Genomic DNA, 13,247 nt, shown 5'->3' on the forward strand with positions numbered 1-13,247 from the left:
TCAAGTTCTCAATTTACAAGGAGCCTCTGTTTCAATTATTTCTAAGCAGATTATTGGATGTTGGATATTCTACATACCCCAAGAAGGAGCTTGATTTTATACTCTGTCACCTCGCGCAGAGTCTGGTCTCACGTCTCTCCCTCTACTCCAGAGAGTCCAAGTGTGTACATTAGTCTCCACTGCTGCGCTGAGTTAAAATTTAAGCAGATTTAAAAGAAATGTATTTCAAAAATGTAAGCCTCACTCATTTGAATAAAGACAAAAAATAATAAAACAATATGATTGTTATTCTGTTCCTATTCTACAGCTGCAGTCACCATGTGGGTCTTACAGTGTGTGAAGAAGATTTGAAGATTCAGAATAATTAATCATTTGATATTTCTAGATTAATTGGTTGGATAATAGTCTTTTACGTAGCGTAGAATATAGAGAAAAAGCCAGTGAATGTTTTAGATTATAAAACAGAGCACCAGCTAAGTATGTGACAAAAGTTTCAACCTCCTTTTCTCTGTAACTTACTCTGTTTTGTTTGCAAAGGTTAAAAATAAAGGAAAGAAATTGAGGTTAAATGTTGCAAATGTGTCTGTCTCTCAATCCATCAGCTTCCACAACTTTAAACCTGCATTATACATGAAGCTTTTTCAACATCAAAATGCTGCATCAATGTCAAAATATGTCTCCTCCACAAAGCTTCTCTGTGGTGAGGTCATTTATCTCTCACCCTTTTCAAGCATGTGCATATATTTCAATGTTAAGACGCTGGATCTCTTTGAACAAAATTCATCGGCAAACCTGGCTGATTTTTAGCCCTCAAAATATGCTGTTTATCATGGCCATAATGCAAGCGCTGCCGCCACTTCCTAAAGAACCTAATTAACAGTGTCCCCACGGCACGTCAGGCAGGTTAAAGTGAGCGCCCCTGGAGAATCAGAAAGTATTTAACTAACAATGTGACCCCGCTCTGTTGGCCATAAGGTTTTCAAAGCAGTTAGAGTTGTCACCTGTCAGGGGACGGTGCACCTGCTACGCCAGCATCTGTCCCTCTGACGCACACACATACGCCACACGCAAATAAAATGGCTCTTTTTGGATACAAATACAGATGCTCTCCGCCCTCCATCTCTAACCTCCAGCACCTGTCCTTTCTTGTCCACAGTGTTAAAGTCCATGGCGGCAGCAGATGGGAGCTGATTCCCAAACTCACCTCCTGACACTCCTCCTGTGTAGTCGTTTACCCTCCAAGCACCTTTGCGTACATTAGCATACAATTACCTCACATTATTATTTTTTACTTTTTCAGCATACACACTAAAAAAACAGCTGGTTAAAACTGTTCCTGTTTTACCCAGAAAGTGAACAGACGGGTTCAGAGTTTTACAGGTAATGCCTTATTAAGATGTTATTCACCATTGATTATGACCTCATGACTTCACTAACAGTTTTATGTAAAAAAAAAAAAAAATATATGGCAGTTAACAAGACTGTAAAAAAATAAATCTTGAGATTTATCCTGAAGGTCATGCTCGACCTTGAAGGGTTCAAGGTTAAAAATTTACTGTGTATTTACTGTAATGGACCTGGACTGGATCAAATATAGATAATATTATTAATATAATACTATTATATATATATATATATATATATATATGGGATATATATGGGTCTTGTGGCAATGATTAGGTTGGACCATCGAGAATTGAAGAGTCCAGATGCACCATCATTTACAAACTGTTTTTATTTATTAATTAGAACAACATCACATGAAATAATGTTATATGAAGGAATTGAGAGAATCGAAAACAATGAAAGGAAATTGTTACATTGATATATGTTACATGTGAAGATGACAAATTTCATTTAAACGATCTGTACTTAAAGTAACACTCTTAGAAATGTCTGTTTCGTTCTCTTTGGCTACACCTATAGCAATGAGCTGTAGCGGAAGTTTCATCATCTATAGTCATTGATATTTTCTTTGTTTGTTCGACCATAGAAACCATTTACTCTCAACACAAGTACAGAACAGTATGCTGCTTCACACAAAAGTGAGTCTGTTTCATTAGCTGGGCTACCCTCACTGGTGGACCAACCACTGCTGGGTGATGGAAAACATGTCACTAACAGTGCACAGCTTGTGATTTTTTTTCCTAGAAAATCACCACACACACCCAGTGGGTAATATTGCAAATAGAAAGGCTTTCATCATTGAGCCATAGAATCAATCACTGTTGTGTTACCCCATTGGGCAATAGATATGTATTTTAATTCAAATCGTCAAGATTATTACTTTAAGTCAGTTATGTTTGTGTTGGCCTTTGGATTGAATAACTAACAGATGTGGTCTAATACACTGCAGCGTGGGTCTATGAACTGTAATCCATGTATGTTACAAAAAAACTGAAACACACGTCCATATCAACTAACCACTGATGTCTCATTCCCAAAGCTATTAATATTCCTCCATGATAGTCCATCCAATAGTTGCGAGACATTTCACTCTTAACCTCAGATTTCGGTCCCTTAGTGGCTCAAGAACAAAATTTAGAGGACAACCACAGTCACAGGATTCATCATCTATGTTGTAGATGTCGTTTGTAGATGATGACATTTCAGTTGTTAAGTTGAAACTTTCACATTCTAGTGGCACCAGATGAAAAGTCAGGCAATCACCAAAGCCATTATGTTTCAACCTCTGCGGACCTGGAATATTTGCATCATTTGTGGTAATCCATCCACAGTGGTGGACTGACCGACTGTTTGATGATGCCATCCCTAACGCCTCATCACTAGAATAGCTTAAAACCCATTAAATACATTTCAGCATTTATCTTATGGTGGTTCCAAACACTGGAAACTGATTCAACATGTAAATCTTTTCAATTTATGTTCTCAACAAACCTACAACAACTTGTTTGCTCTTATCAGGATACATGATAGCCTACAGGACGAAGCAAGAAAACATATGAATATACAGCATATGAAAGGATTATTGTCATTGCATGTCATGTTAATATGGTGGTAACAGATCCAGAAACACTTCAAGGAGTCAGTGGACACATGCCTGGAGTCAGTGATGGATTGGTGATGGAGGCATTTACCTTTTTAACACAGCATTTTCTATTGTCTATCTACCTCAACTGCTGCAACTACTTGACCCTGGGACTTGCAAAGTTACAGTAAACAATCAGCTTTTCATTAAAGTTTTAACTTGTTTTCTAATTCACAAAACTTCCCTTGCATAAAGGAGGGGCAGGAGGTGGGTCGTGTTGCAGTATCATGACTCTAGAGTCACTTTCAAAGTTTTCTGTCAGGAGTAAGCACCGTCTGCTTTGTTTTTTTTTGTGTGTGTGTGTTTTCGTACAGCCTGCATTGAGGGCGTAGGTTAATTATCTAAAAATAACAATGTCATAATAACATTTAAATGACGCGCTTAAAGTTACTTGCTTCGTCATGTTTTTTAATGCACGACCCTTCATCCTATTATATTTACTATCATCATGTTTGCCTCTTTTTGTTTCCTTTTTCTTTGTGATCACTTTTTTATTGTTATTTTGGTGTATTTCATGAGTATCCAACATTTGCTGTCATTTGATTTTCCAAACACTGTGCACACACTGAGAAAGCATTTCACAGATGGTGATGTGCAGGTGGAGGCCAAGATACACGTCAAGCCAAACACGGGAAAAAAGAAAATTACACTGGGTGATATTTTGGCATTCTCAAAGAGTCACATTAAAGCAGCTTTGGAAAATGTTTTGAAGTGATTTTAAAACCATACGTGCAGCACAAGTACTTAGATCATTTACTTAAGTGGAAGTAGTGATATCACAGTGTAGAAATACTCTGTTAGAAGTAAAATGAATGCATTCCAATTCAATTAATTAAGTGAAAGTACAACAGTATACATATCAAAATATACTTAAAGTATTAAACTAAATGTGCTCATTATGCACAATGGTCCATTTCAGAATCATATTGGATTCTAATTATTGTTGCATTCATGTGTAAATCAGTGTCATGCTGCAGCTGGTAAAGGTAGCGCTCATTTTAATTACATTATATACTGCTGGGTAGAATTTCCTCCATGGAAGTTTTATCTTAATCTATAATAATACATAATGTATTTGTTGATTATATTTTGTATTATTACTCTTAATCTGCAAAGTAATTACTGACTGAAATCTTCAAATAAAGGAAGTTAAAAGCACATTATTTGCCTCTGAAATGTTGTTGAAGTATAAAGTAAGAAAACATGGAGTAAAGTACAAGTACCTCAAAAGTGTATGTATGTACAGTACTTGAGTTAATGCACTTATTTCATTTGGGGGGTTTCGGATGAGTACAGCAGTTTTGCTTACTGTCAAAGGACGGGAGTGTCAGGACACCTTGCTATTTGTCAGTGGGTTACAGTTTACTGAATTTTAACTACACAAAAAATTGCTCAGACTGAATTAATTCTGTCAGTCGAGTCACATGTTCTGGCATGTCTTTGAGCACAGAGCACCTCAGGATAAAAACAGCAGGCTACACATTTTTACAAACCAAGTCCTGTCCGCTGGTAATCGAGAAGGGAGATAGAAACAGACAGCAGTGAGTAAGAGTCACTTTGTTTTGCTGCTCTCTGTAGTTGTGCGTAATGCTAGAGAATTCGGCTAAACCACTTCTGAAATTGATTCTTGCACTTGCACTAAGGTTTTATTACTAAACTGTCATCAAGGTGCACACTTTTCATTTCTTTGACGGTGTGGAAATGGGTGTTTTCAAATTCATATCACAGAGAATGAACAAAAACACCAAGCGTGCATCTTGTGCCTGATGAAGGAGGGACGTTGGTCTTTTTTCAGGACCCCCAAGACAGTTTTCCTTCACAGGCCACACACCCTCTACCCTCTCACCCAACACCCTTATTGTCATTCTGCGCATCCAAAGATCATTCCTTACATCCTTCCCTTCTGTGTACATTCACCTTTTGAGGATATCAGTGAAATGCTATCAGTGTTTTATTTCCTGGCACTTGAGACAAAGCGTGTGAGAGCCAGAGTGTGTGTCCGGCCTCTCTGTAATGTACTCCTGACACAATGTGCAACGAGAGGTAATATCTTCATTGGGGCATACACACAGAGTGATATATTAAGCTGCTATCCCACTATCAGTGGGGGTATCATTAGAGCAGACCTGCTACTGTGAATACATAATATCACGGTGCACGGGCCTGATTAACATGCGTGTGTCTGTGCCTGCCGTACAGCAGAGGATGTCGCTCCGAGAGCCAAATGATGATTGCTCCGACTGCTTGTTACTCCAAATCAAAAGGTAATAATATCTTTTCTTCCCTCACGCCTTTGTGACCTTCATTCTCTTTCTTCCCTCTCCTCTGTTTTTCCTCGAGCATCTCTCACATCTCCATTGTTTCCTCAATTTCTGTCGTCCCACTTCCGAACACTCATCCAATTTGTTCTGACTCATCTCTTTTTTTCTCCCATGTTTGTTGTGTGTATCTCCCGTTTCCACTTTTCCTCCCTCACTAATCTCTTTGCCCTCTTTCTCTCTCCCGTAAATCGTGTCTCTTTCAACAACCACTCTCTCTCTCTCTCTGTTTTATTTCCTCTGCAGTACTTTGGTTCAGTTTAAATGATGCAAGTGAAGAGCACAAAACAACTCTCCACCTGCAAAGCATGTCATCATCTCTTTCTCTATGTCAGAATGTCTGCTGGGATTGTGCTTACTGTAACTCTCTGAAGATCTACAAAGACTGAATGTTATGGAAGTTATTGCACCCTGCATTGCACAGCTAAAACAGCTTTCTATTGACAGGTCAATCTTTTAGAGTGCAGCCAGCTCTTTCTCTCTTTAAATAAAATATTTAATGGCTACTCAGAAAGTGACTATGTTGTCAAATGTTAACTGGTCTGGTTTGGGTGTCAGCAAATTAGCATTTTTAGCCAGATCAGTGCTGTAACTGTAGGGATGGCAGTGCAAGTTGGTCGGTCCGCTGCTTCAGTAGATTTCTTTAGAACTTGGCACAGAAATTTAAGGCCCCCAGAGGTTAAATCCGAATATCTTTTTTTGATCCCCCTAATTTTCTTGTAGTCACCAGAGGGTCAACTTTTTTACTTCTTAGCTGCTCTCAACTGCTCCCACAGAACTACTAATATTATATTGAAACTACCACTGCCATAATTGTGCTTGGTGGATCCCTTCAAGGTTCAGACATGCAAATGCTGCATTTTGAGCAAAAAGCAACATTGGCAAAAGTAGTAAGTTAGTTAAATACAACACATAACAGTAATCACATGAGATAACAATTCAAAATAAAACAAAAGAAAGCTAAAATAACAGATCAAGGAACACTGTATTACAAGAGGGCATTGTAAGGAGTGCTACACTGATAGGTCTTCATTGATGTCTTAAAATTTTAGTTATTTAAGGAACTGTGATGATCAACTAGCAGGATGTATATGTTAGCCTTCATACAGTGACATTTTGAGTTCTATCAACTGAAAGCTCTTGATGAGCTCTTCTGTCAAAAGGGCACATGTGAATCCTTCACCAATCAAGAAGTTATAATCCAAAACAAAAATGACCTAACACTGAACACACTGAACTCCAAGAGGGCGCACGTGGACTTATATCTCCTTTTGGCCCTGAGGAATGTATCATGGCTAAAGCCTGTGGATAGCACTTCCATCAAAATGACTACAAGACATGTAAGACTGTCAGGTTGACCACGAGAAGAAGAAAGCATTTTGCTGCAGAGGAAGTATTAGTACGCTCATTTCAGAATGCAGAAGAGCTCTGTTCATGATGAACAGGATGAAATAATTGAGATATGGTAACGGTACATTTCATCAGGAAGGCACTCAGTTACTCAGCTGAAGCCCTTAAAAAGAGACCATGCAGATGAGGAGACAGACAGCCACTGAAAATGGACGACAGGACACAGAATATAATGGGCTGGCATAGGACACAGAGACTATAGTAATACAGGTCAGCTCTACCTCCAGTGCCATCTTCCACCTAGGTGACTGTCCCACCCACCTCGCTGTCTGCCATTGTTATGCAAAGGTGTAGGTGGTAATGTTATGAGCAAAGAAACCAATTTCTCTGTTGTTGCTTGCAAGAACCAACAGAATTCTTCATCTCCTCCCAACATCTGAGGATAGACGAATTGATTAACTTTATTTTTGATGGAAATGTGATGGAAATGTCCCCCCAAAGACTTAAAAACTCCTGTACTTTGGATTTCTTTGAGGGCCAGTACAAAGCTGCCAAAAGCTGCGAAGCTAAGCTGAGAAACTGCTCTGTTGTTGCCTGAAAGAACCAACAGAAAAGTTTTCATCTACTCCCACCATCTGAGGTTGTTAAGACCCACTGGACTAACTTTATTTTTTGATGCAAATGTAACAGAAATGTCCCCACAACGGCTGCAAAACTGTGTGCATTTTGAATGAAGGCCGGTAATGGTCCAAGTCCAACGATCGATGTTTCATGTTGTTTTACTGTTTATTTTGTTGGTTAGCCCATTTAACTTGCTGCTGGCATGTTGCATGGCTAATCTACTTTCACAGACTCAGAGTGATGTTTAAGTAAATTTTGTAACTTTGAGTGACAGGCAAGACAAACTGTGTGAAACTTAAGCCTCATTTGAAGCCAACTAAATAATGAGAGTAGTGGGCTTGATGTTGTTAAGTGTTTTTTTTATGGTGCTTGCATTTTTATACTCCATCTCTAACTCAGCTAGTGTTAGTTTTGTTGTTTTTCAAAGTCCGTTCTGCTCTGGGATCTTTGCTAGGATGTGTGTATGTGTGTGTGTGTTGCTGCTGTATGTAAATTTAGTTGAAAGACTTGCTCTGAAAGTAACAATATCGCTAAGTGTGAAAAAGAAATGGTCTAACTTCAGGACTTGGTTTGTGTGGCACCATTGTACAACTTTTAAAATTGCTGCTAAAACCACCGGTGGAGCTGATGGGAAAAACAGTGACCTGTGCCTGACCAATCAGAGCAGACTGGACTTTTCAGGAAGGGGTTCTTGAGAAGGACTGGAATTTAAATGGTGTGTTTCAGACAGCCAAAATGGAGGCGCTGCAGCAACGGGCAGAGAGAGAAAACTATTGTCTGTTTTGAAAATTAAAAAATGTAAACCTATTCTGGTAGACACCTAGTAAACAAACCTGAAAATGAGCATAATACGGCCTCTTAAAATACTAAAATACCACACACAATGGCAATCATAATAAAAAGAATACAAAATGAAATAATGATGGTGTCGCAGATGAACTAAAAAGTAAAGCATTACTGCACTGGGGATTGCATACTGCATAATATACTTTGTTGGAATTAGTGTCCATTAAAAAGTCTTAAACAAGTCAATTAAAAGAAGTTCTCAAAAGAATTTGCAGGAGGAAAAAAAAAGTGTTTTAAAAAGAAAAGATAGTGAGCTCCAGGTATGAACAGATGACGTGACACAATATGTAGTATTTGCAAAAAGACAGAACCCAGCAAACTGTCTTTGTTATGAAAAGAGCAGAACCCAAAGCTGACAATGCAAAATTCTTTCCAGCTCCAACACACATAATTAACCCCTGTCTCAACCATCATGAACTATGTAGTACATCTACTTTGACTTAATTAGATACAAGATTAATTGAATTGGTCAGTTGCTTAATAATGAGTTCTTTATTTAATCGCTTTAATCGCTTAATTTAATAGGTTAATTTTCACACTTCCTTTAAAAATTCATTTAAGCACTTCATTGGTTTTTACATGAGTAGATTTTTTTTAAATGTTTTATTTCTAATATGCATTGATATTAAGTTACATAATGTCTAAATTAAACTTCTGAAAGCAAGTGCATTTCAGAATCAGTTATAAAGGCTCAAATTTGTGTGATTTGCAACTTCTTCGTATATCCTGCTTGTTTAGTGCAAATCTTTGTCCATTTAACTGTCAGTGCATATTCATACTGATACGATTAAGGCCATTACACAACACATAAGTTGATTTTCTTTTAAAAATGCAAATAGTCACAACAATAAGTTTGCATTCAATCGTTAATATCAGAATCAGACTGGATCAATGGGTATGTTATTTAAAGCTTTTTTTAATCCAATTTTTCCATTTGTTTCCATTTGATATAACTCCTTGTACTTCGTGAGATGCAGCTTTTCGGAATGGTGCCGCTATGGTTTATCTGATATCTGCTGTGCTGGTATTGTTCCTATAACATCATAATTAATGCTGTTAAAGGTGTTGTGGTCTCGAGTTCTGTGCATGTTTCGTCTCCTGCCGGTATTACCCCCCCCCCGTTCTCCTCTCCTCCTCTCACTCTCCTCCTCTGCAGCGCTGGAGTGTGGAAGGAGGTGGGGCTGATCTCCATGCCCTATCCAGGAGACACACCTGAGCGGCATCAGGTGATCAGCCGCGGCCTACTTCAGCCAGCCCATCCACCTGCTCAGTGCCGGGAGATTTCCTTGCCCTGCGCACACGTGCCTGGCCACGCTGTTCTGCCCAGCCTCCTTCCTCGCTTCCAGCTCCAGTGTTTTTTCGAGTGCTTTTGTCATTTTTCCGTTTTGAGCCGTTTTTCGCTGTACAGGTGATTTTGGTTTCTTATTTTTCTCGAGAATTCCCAGCAGTGGTGATTTTGTGTTTGCCTTAGTTTTTGTTGAAGATAGTATTGAGATCCTCAGTTGTGGTTTTGAGCCTGCCTTGCCTTTTTCCCACGGAGTGGAGATTTTTGTTGGCTTTTGCTTTGTACTTTGTGTGTTCCTAATAAACTGTTTTCATCCTGTCTCTGCATCCGGGGTCCTGGCCATGTTTTTGACTCACGTACCGTAACAAAAGGATCATCAATGCAACTGCCCAATACGGACAAAGTCTGCATAGGGAGTAGGTCATGGTGGATGGATGGGTCAAGTTAACTTGTTATTTTTAGACTTAGTTCACTTGCAATCTTCAGTTATTTTATTTATCTATTTATTTAATTATCAGTCTGGTTACATTTAGGTAATGAAGCTATTTGGTTAGAGTTAGGAAAAAACATGGTTTGGGTGAAAATAAACCTTTTCACAATCAGGATAAATATGCACTGACAAATATGTACGTTTGACAACTCTAGAAGGTGCAGGTGTATTTTTATTTATATATCTGGTTTGTCGCAGTGTCACTGTTAGTCTCGCTAGCAGGCACAGAGGAAGAGGTGCTGTAAGTGAGGTATGGCTAATTCTTGAAAAAAAAAAAAAAAAGATTCACAGTTGAGGAGGAGACTGAATTGGTAACGGATTAGCTTGGGAGGGCAGATGAGAGTGCTGACAGTGCAGTAAAGATGAGGAGATGCTTGGAGGTCTGGACAACTGGTCATCAGCTACGTGTTGTAGCAGATGGAAGCAGCTTCAACCCACAGATACGGAGCTGTCACCAAGCAAAGAATTTCTGAGCACTGTTACGGACGATAAATCAAATCGCTATTCAATTGCGTAATTTCAAGATATGTGAAATTTTTTATGCATTACATTTTAAATGCATTGGATTTTAAAGCCAAATTCTTTGCAATACCTTTTAATATGTTTATACGATATTATAATAAACAGAATTGCTGCTAGGAGTAGTAGTAGTCGTGTGTGTGTGTGTGTGTGTGTGTGTGAGAGAGAGAGAGAGAGAGAGAGAGAGGGAGGGGGTGGAGTTAAGATGAAGATTGTTGATATAAAACAGACATTTCAGTCATATTCAGAATATTAAATAAAATGTCTACAAGGTCTGCACAATGTCAGCATTAGACTAAGAAACAGATTATCATTTCTTTTTTATCTATATTGTAAAAGTCCAGATTCTACTTACTTATCAAAAATGACTGAGATCTGAGATTCTTTACCTATTGATCTGGAGGTGTTTTTGTGGAAAATCAAACAACAGCAACCCCTCATCACATAAGGAGACCACAGGAAGTTATACCCAGATACTCACCTTGAGAGAAGTCTAATAGTAGCTTATTGTATGACTTGCCTGTGCTTATATTATCACTTCAGAATGGCCATAAGGAGTCTTATCTGGAAGAAGCCTGACATTCCATATTTCACTATCACTCCACATATGTGTGGTGGCTGTGGTGGAGCAGCCCAGGGTGGTGTCCAGGGAGTTTATGAATAATGGCTAAAGGCCAGCCACCACAAAGAGGAACAAAGTTGCTGCAATTTCCAACAGAAAGGCGATGATTAAAGTGACATCTTATGAGGAGGTGGCCTCAGAAATAAAGAAGGGCAGCAGCTGTTATCAGAGGCCACAGGGGCCATCTCCTCTTTATTCTCTCTGGCAATTTCAGATGAGGTAGGAGAGTCAGCAGAGGCCCTCCTTATTGGTAGAAGTGGTTGAGGCAAGTTCATTTTTAGCCTCTAGTTACTCCTTTACTCTGGCAGTAATGTGTGACTGGGCAGCAGTGTGTGTTCTCCCTTCAGGCTGGTCAGGGTGGATGTTTTAATCCTGCCGTATACTGTGTTCAGCTTTCACTACTGTTATAACACCTGTGACACACAACTGCAAGTCAAATCAAAGCATTACATGCGAACAGTTTCAAAATGTGCAACAAAAAATAATCAGTTTAACAATTAACAAAGTTAACAGACACACTACAGTCTTACTATAGTGAGGGAGATCATGCACCAACATGAAAACCCACTGCCGGGGCGTCAATGTCTGCAGGGCCAATTAGATTGACATATTGCTACATTCCTTCCACACAACCCACATCCTCCAACCTCTGGACATCAGTATCTCCAACCCACTCAAGGCTGTATTCACCAACCTGACCATCCGTATGGAACTGGTGAGAGAAGATGTGATGGCTGGGACAAAGCATGGTTTTGAGGCATGCCCATGAAAAGCCAGTCACTGCAGACTACAATAGATTCAGTCACACAGGAATCTGCCCATTGTCCAGAGAGGCTGTTTAAATGAAACAGGTAAGATTTTGCTGAGCAGATTGTGAAACTATTGCCATGTGTGTGATGAAAATCTTGAAAGCAGGTCATAACAGAGAACTTTAAGGGGACCTAGAAGTCTTATTCAGAAGCATTTCTGAAGATTCATCAAGGTGAATAGAGACTAGCAGCACAAGTGAAGGTTACTTCTTGGCAGGGAGCATTAACCCTGACTTGACCCATGAGATCTTCTATATGTCCAAGAGCATCCTCCAACTGCTATGCCTCCGTCCTCCACTCTCCAGAATGCACCAGCTACAAGGCCCACCTCTTCCACTGCAGCTCCATCCCCAGAAGCATCTTTGTTTACTTCTCCTGGGACCCCAGAAACTAACCTACAGTAAAAGGAACAGCCAAAATGATTTGGTTGAAAATGGTTCAACCCCTCCTTCCCTCACCAAGATCCTCATCACCGCCACCTTTGGCACAGTAGGAAGTTGCGAACAATGGGTGCTCCAGCAAGCGAGAATTGTCACCCGTGATGAGCACAATGCCATCCTCCAAAACTAAATGCTCTAGATAAGGAAAAAAGAGGAAAAAAGAGCAGGAAAAAAAAGAAAAATAGGGCCAGGAGAGAGGAAAAGAACAGAGACATCCTCTTTCTGAAAACGCTGAAGGCCACTGAGCAGTGTGCAGAAATACTTCACCTCAAGGGTCAGAAGCAGAGGCAGATGATGAGGTGCAGTACATGTTTTGTCAGCTGTGATTTCACCTTGTGTGGGAGCTCCAGATGGAGCATGGCTTTGTCACATGTGATCGCATGTGTGATGGGTGAGGGACACACACTCTGTGCAGGCCGGACAAAGGAAGAAACAGTACAGTTCTAATTATTATAATTATTTTGCATCTAGCTAAACACTCAGTTTCCAGAGACAGACAGACTAACCAAACTGAGACATTTTACTTATTTATTTATTTTACTTATATCTGATGTGTCTTGTTCCATCCTGATTTCTCTTAAATCATTGGTCTAAAAGTCAGCAATTCACCAGCAAAAACCAGTTTTGACCAGTAAGACCTTCCCCCAGAGATGAGGTGGTTAACCACGCCCATGTGTGCATGTGTCAAAGGCACCCCAGCTAAAACACTAAAGACACCACAAAACAATCTCATTTAAAGTAAAAACTTGCTCAAATCTGCAACCAAAAAACTGTTCTTATGACAATCAACTATCCTACAAACCCTGCATTTCAGCCCCTGCGCCATCCTTTTCCGATCACATTCACAGCACATGTTGGAGACCCTGCTTGAACAAGAAGTCGGCACTGCTCCTGGTAA

The sequence above is a fragment of the Chaetodon auriga genome, chromosome 9 (genome assembly GCF_051107435.1).
Source record: "Chaetodon auriga isolate fChaAug3 chromosome 9, fChaAug3.hap1, whole genome shotgun sequence".
Lineage (NCBI taxonomy): Eukaryota > Metazoa > Chordata > Actinopteri > Chaetodontiformes > Chaetodontidae > Chaetodon > Chaetodon auriga.